The sequence below is a fragment of the Saccostrea echinata genome, unplaced genomic scaffold (assembly GCF_033153115.1).
Source record: "Saccostrea echinata isolate AGI-Se365-2 ecotype Australia unplaced genomic scaffold, CSIRO_AGI_Sech_v1 ptg000002l, whole genome shotgun sequence".
In the NCBI taxonomy this organism is placed as follows: Eukaryota; Metazoa; Mollusca; class Bivalvia; order Ostreida; family Ostreidae; genus Saccostrea; species Saccostrea echinata.
In genome coordinates, this window is record NW_026889751.1 from 33,103,239 (window position 1) to 33,110,474 (window position 7,236).

The following is a 7,236-nucleotide window of genomic DNA, read 5'->3' on the forward strand; positions in this document are numbered from 1 at the left end:
TTTAAACTTTTTGACTTTCTTGAAAAACACATTGGGGGAGGGGGTATAAATATACTGCAACAAAAATGTGGGGAAGGGGGAAGCAAACTGCCTTTCAGTGAACATTTGCAACAGTAATTTCATTTTTTTTGGTAAATGTGTTTAAAAAAATGTAACCAATAAACAGTATTCGTAAAATTTGTAATCAATTGTTTACAAGAAGACAAGTAAAACCTTAGCGTTCCCACTGACTTTACTTCACAACAGCTTACTCTGACAACAGCCAAGAAGTTTAAACCGCTAACTTGAATTAGTCCGCTGTCATATATAGGACCCCCCCCCCCCCCATAGTGAGATTTCCCCACGGAAGTCTGGCTATATATAGTAAGACTCCCCCTGGGGGGAGAATTACTATATAGTGATCCTTCCCCCCTAAAGGACCATAGTGAGGCTTCCTCCTTCTGTGTTCAGTTGGATTTTATTTACATCAACGATGTATATTCCATCTGAAAAATCTTTTTGATGAGGTCTACTTGTGACTCTACGTACTTGGTCAGGTTTGTTTGATCAAAACGGAAGGCCGAGTTAAACTAGTTATAATTGTAACGGGGACCGTTACAGATGTTCCCCAAACGCTCCCCAACACCCTTTTGGTGTCTTATTTCCTGTAAGCTTCATTAAATAAGGCAATGAAGTATATTGATCGTTTTTTGCATTTCACGCGTGCGCACGTGCATGCATGTGCAGGATGACCATGTCATCTCATCTATACTATAAAAGCATCTTTATATTCTCAGTATCAAAACATTCCATCAAAAAATATATAAGTTCCGGCTTTATCAAGTATATTGGTCATCTTAGCATTGCACGCATGCGCACCTGCATGCATGTTCATAATGACCATGCCATTTTGTCTACACTTATAATATGTCTGTTTATTCTTAGTATCAAAGCTTTTCATAAAAAAAATATAAAAGTTATGGCTATATTAAGTATATTGGTCATTTAACACATTGCACGCGCGCGCATGTGCATTCATGAGCATGATGTCCACATCATCTTGTCTACACTTTTAATATATCTGTATATTCTTAATATCAAAGCTTTTCATAAAAAAATATAAAAATTACGGCTATATTAAGTATATTGGTCATTTAACACATTGCACGCGCGCGCACGTGCATGCATATGCATGCATGCATGCATGTGCATGATGACCATGTCATCTTGTCTACACTTTTAATATATATAAATATTTTGAGTATCAAAGCATTTCATCAAAAAGTATCAAAGTTACGACTATATCAAGTATATTTGTCATTTTACGCTTTGCGCCTGCGCACACGTGCATGCATGTGCATGTTGACCATGTCATCTTGTTTTCACTTCTAATATATCCTTATATTCTGAGTATCAAAGCAATTCATCAAAAAATATAAAAGTTACAGCTATATCAAGTATATTGGTCATTTTACGCATTGCACGCGCACGCACGTGCATGCACGTGCGCGCAAAATGACCTTGATTCCGCATATCTACAAAACATGCCTATTAACCCTAAAAAGGTTTCACCTCAATCGGATGAGTAGTTGACGAGATCACTCGCGGACAAAAAAGTACCCAGGAAGAAGAAGAAGAAGAAGAAAAATAATAATAATAATAAGAAACAGAGTAAAAACAATATGTTCCCCAACTTCGTTTGGGGAACATAACTACCAACTTTCCATGTCTGTATAGTTAGAAGTAGACAAAATTCTAAAGTCAGTAACCGTCTTATTAAACTATGAGGAATTTACAGCATATTTTCATATATAGTTCTTGTCTTCAAAAAAGTAATAACATCATGTGTTTTGCACCAGCAAATTATAGCTTTATTTCAACACTTTAACATCTCTTTCACAAAGTGAAACACAGTATCTTATAACAATGTATACTCAACCATTTCTTAATATAGGAGTTTAGTATCTACGATACTTGCGTCGATTATTTTTTTTTAGTTTAGAACGAAACATGCTTTAAAGCATGCAATTTCATTGATCTTTAAAAAAATTGGCAAATCAATGGTTTGTCAGAAGGAAAAAAAATAAACTTTTTCCTTTCATTTCATTTTGTAGTCAACTCACTCTTAGGTACACAGAGGAAAGAGAATATGAACTAATCAGTGAGAATCAGAATTCATGATCATTCAATAAAATGATTTTTTTGACATGTGTGCTGCGTTTACATTCTCCGTAATTAAGTGGAAAAAGAAACATTTGTATTCTTCTCTTTCTGATAAGTGAAATTTTATGTAGGTCAGACTGACTGATGCATTGAGAATATAAACTCTTACAGATCTCCAATACAACAGACACATTTTGGGGAATATTTTTTTTTCGGTAGACTTAAAACATATAGAACAATAACTTTAAGAGCCACTTATTTCAGACAATATTTAAATCCTAACAATTTTTTATAGAATTGTTTTATTTCTTTAATTAATTTTCAGTGCATCCGTTTGGTCTCATCAATCTTGTGTGTCTTCACTGTCTATGTGTTGTTTGAAGCAGGTTAAAATGAAAACAAGAGTTGTGCTAATTTGTCCTATTGTCTTAAAATAAAAGAAATGTACTTTGTTGCAGAGTGCATTGTACGCATGGTCTAGAAATCGTAAATTCTATCAAATTATATTGCGGCGGAAGTCATAAGCTACTCATAAGTAGGCCTTCATTGACCAGTGGTAAGCAGAAATGTAATCGATCTGGACACTTTTCAAAGATAGCAAAATATCTAACTTACAATGCCTTGCTTTTATAGCGCAAAGTCTAGGTTTATGCTATCTTTTATTAGAGTAATTTGTATTCTTAATTCATACCTGACAAACAAAAGAAGGTATAAATCATTAAAACACAGACTCAGATTATTCATTAGCGATATCTGACGAATTATCAACTTTTCATTCTCTCTAGCATATACACAAACATGTAAAAATAATACATAGTGAGACTGGTACATATTATCTATCGAGTAAGAAATATCAGACCAAGAATTTTAATTGTCTTTATGATAACCTATAACTAGTAACGTTTCATATGAGTCGAGAGAAGAAATATTTTATAATTTTTAACGGCGCATTTTGAAACAGGGAAGTAAAAACATTTATAAAACGGATTGTAAATAGAAGATGCATTAACAAGGTTAATTGTAAATTCGCAGTTTTTATATATAGCGCAGAATTTGTCTAGTTTAAATTTCCTTCTATGTTTTTACTTGGAAAGTTGTGTTCTCATTCTTTATTTTTTTTTATTTAATTTCAAGGCAATTTTTAAACAATGCATGTACTTCCGATAACAGCATTTCTTCATCAGTTACTTAAGAGCAAAAAGTAGCTCGTCTCATCATATGTCATAATTAAAGTTCATAATAGCAGAGATATGAACGAACTATAATAAATTGAAAACAAAATTTCTAAATTACAAACAAACTGCATCATTTTCAGAGTTTAAAATATGTATTTTTATGAAAGGTATTTTTATTGACAAGTATAATATCTTTTATGTTGATGGTAACTAGAAAAAGGAATAAAAAGTCTAACTATTATTCTATGAAATTCTCGTTGTTAATGAGCAAAGTCAAAGTTTTGCACAGCTGCTGTCTTGTAATTTTTTTTTTTTTATAATTTTACAATTTAACGAGGTCTGGTAAACCTTGATAAGCAGTTTGAAATGATGGAAAATGCAACAGAGAGCGAATCAATGACAATCGCCATAAAGATGCACTGGGTCTCCTCCTCCATCGTAGCTTTGTTATTATTGGAATTGCTGGAAATGTCCTGCCTCTCATCATTTGGAGTAAGAAGACTATGCGTTCATCTACAGGGTTGTACTTAATTTTTCAAGCGATCGCAGATCTGTTTTTCTACTGTTCTTTGTGACAGTCTTGGCCAGATTCACCCTGTTATTTTGAGAGACAAAGCGTACGGCGAGTTCTTTGCGTACTTTGGTTACCCATTCTTCTTTCTGTCAGTGATTGTAAGTATTTGGATGCTTGTTGGTGTTACTGTGGACAGATACCTTCAGGTCTGTTGGTCACACAGATCCCAGGTAATTATCACACTGATTCAGTACCTGATTCTTAAGTGAAAAAGAATAGACTTTTCATAAAAATGCTTCTGTCTTTAAAATGATAATATTCCTAGGGCTGATATATGCAAAAACGGGAATGTCTTACCACCTTTCATATCAAAAATGAAATATGGGGATAAGGAACAGTTATCAATCTCTAAGTCCTTTGAAACAATATAAATCGGGAACAGAGCAAACACTGACCTCTAAAAACCTCAGAGGTGGGATCAGGTGCCATAAAGGAGTAAGCAACACTTGTCAACCGGTCACACCCGCGGTGTGCTCCTTGTCATGATCGGGAAAATAGAAAAAAAATCCGTAGACAATGCGGTGTGTAAATAAAGGCCAAACAGTTAGTATAAATAAACGTAAGTCATTATTCGATTTACTGATAGATTGTATTTACCGAAAAGGTCATTGTATCAACCATAGAACTCACGAAATATTGACTTCAAACGAGACTGCTGTTATTCTTTTTTCATCAACTTGTTTGTCAGTAGCTTGCCTCATTTTAGAAATTGTTCGAACGTAGACCATGCTCTTGTATTAAGAAAAAGGGTGTACATGAATTTTTTTATGTTTCAGGAATTCTGTTCTCAACGAAGGGTTTAAATAGGAGCAGGATCAATTTTCCTTCTCTGCTTCATCATTAATATTCCACCTTCAAAAAAGTTCAACCATTGGATTCGCCAAAAGAAAGTAGAGCATTCACCTTTACAGAATATGGGGAAGGCGAGGGAAGTAAACACTATGAGTTTTGGGTGCATTGTATGTTCCTTGTCCTTGCACCCTGGCTCGCAGTTTTTACCTTCAATATCCTAATCTTGCGGAAGGTTTTTGAATCAAACAAGAAAACAAAGCTAGGGAAAGAAAAGACAAGAAAAGCAGAGGCCCAGCTGATGCATCTTTTATTAACAGTGACCTTCACCTTCCTATTCTTAATCATATTCCAGTGCCTCACGTAATGTGTCTACATGCTGAAACCAGAGAGTGTAAGTAAAGATAAAAGACTGTTAGTTTGTGTCATGTCGAGTATCAAGGAAGTGTAAAGATAACAGACTGTTAGAGAGTGTTATGTCGAGTATCAAGGAAGTGTTGGTAAAGATAACAAACTGTTTGATAGTGTTATGTCAAGTATCAAGGAAGTGTAAAAATAACAGACCGTTAGATAGTGTCATGTCGAGTATCAAGGAAGTGTAAAGATACCAGACAGTTAGATAATGTCATGTCGAGTATCAAGGAAGTGTAAAGATATCAGACAGTTAGATAGTGTCATGTCGAGTATCAAGGAAGTGTAAAGATACCAGACAGTTAGATAATGTCATGTCGAGTATCAAGGAAGTGTAAAGATATCAGACAGTTAGATAGTGTCATGTCGAGTATCAAGGAAGTGTAAAAATAACAGACCGTTAGTTTGTGTCATGTCGAGTATCAAGGAAGTGTAAAGAGAACAGACAGTTAGATAGTGTCATGTCGAGTATCAAGGAAGTGTAAAGATAGCAGACTTTAGATAGTGTCATTTCAGTATCAAGAAAGTGTAAGTAAAGATAACAGACTGTTAGTGTCATGTCGAGTATTATGGGTATATTTTCTGTACGCTACACAGCTGTTTCAATTCATTGCATGCTGAAATCAGAAAATGCAAGTAAAGATGATAGACTGTTAGATTTACGTCATTTTGTGTATTCATTTAAATTCTATGCACTACTGTTTAAAATCATTGTATGCTGCTGTTTCTAGGTTAACTACCGCATGGTGGACGAGGCTTTCTCCATCGCTAAATTAGGCATAGTCATCAATTCCTCCATCAACTTCTTCTTGTATTGTTGAGCGGAAGGAAGTTCAGAAAAGAGTTGAAGAGTCTGTGTTTTCCACAGAAATCCCACCTTAGTCTCGACAGAACCAGCTCTTTACATAGCACCAGTGGGACTGGATCTACTGCACTTTAACATGACAGTAAACTATACAGGAAAAATTCCAACAATAATGTTATGCGCCTTATGAGCAAGTCTGTCCTTATGTTTTAGTGAATGTGTGAAAACTATTTGATATGTAATAAACTTTATTATGTCCACCAAAGAAGTTTTGGAACTTATTGTTTTTATTAAGGTCTTTCGTCTTCACGGAAGACCTTATAGTGATTCTACTGTTTCTTCTTCTTATTATTAAGGTCTTCCGTCTTCACGGAAGACCTTATAGTGATTCTACTGTTTCTTATTATTATTCTTATTTTTTAGACCAAACTTTGTGCACGCGATATCTCAAAAACTATTCGGTGGTTTTTCGCTAAACTTTCAGGAATAATGCGCTATTACATGGAATTGTTAATTTTACAAAAATTTTGGAAAAATTCCTTTTCGGTTCCAAGTTATGGACAATTTCCTGATTTTAAACTGAGATTGTTTCCGCGCAACTCCTCCAGAACAGCTTACGATATGAACTGGAGACCTATTAAAGATGAAAGATATTTACTTATAGATGTGCATAGTTGCATTTTCGTGCGTCGTCAGTACTTCCGGTTGCTACCGGAAGCGAATTAAAAAAGTCATTTTTTTCAAGTTTTTTGTTTACCAATATTTTTATATGATTTTAGTAGGGATAATAGAGACTCTTATCAAAATACTAATACATAAATTGTTTTTAAAATTAACCACTGGAAGTAGTTCTGAAAAACAGATTTTAAGACAAATTTTGTGCACGCAATGTCTCGAAAACTATTCAGTGGTTTTTTTGTCAAACCTTCAGGGATAATTCATTAATAGATGCTATTGTTACATTTGAAAGAATTTTGGAAAAATTCGCTTCCAGTTCCAAGTTGTGGACATTTTTCTGATTTTAAAATGAATTATTTTTTTCCGCGTAGGATCTTAAGAACGGCTAAAGATATGAACTGGAAACTTGTTGGATAGAATAAAACATGACACTTAAATGTGTGGAATTGCAATTTCCTGCGTAGTCAGTACTTCCGGTCGCTTCCGGAAGTGAATTAAAAATGTCAAATCTTTCACCTTTTTTGTTTTTCAATATTGTTTTTTGAGTTTTATAGGGATAATAGAGGTTCTTGTCAAATTGCTTAATATATAATTTGTTTTAGATTGTCCGCTGGAAGTTGTTTTATAAAATAGATATTTTTTTTTCACCTTTTTTCATTTTC

The 7,236-nt window shown here is 34.1% G+C and overlaps 1 pseudogene; it reads left to right on the top strand.

Moving 5' to 3' along the window:
• Positions 1 to 3,686: 3,686 nt before the first annotated feature.
• LOC133178306 (FMRFamide receptor-like) lies at positions 3,687 to 6,031 on the top strand (annotated as a pseudogene).
• The last annotated feature ends 1,205 nt before the right edge of the window (positions 6,032 to 7,236 follow it).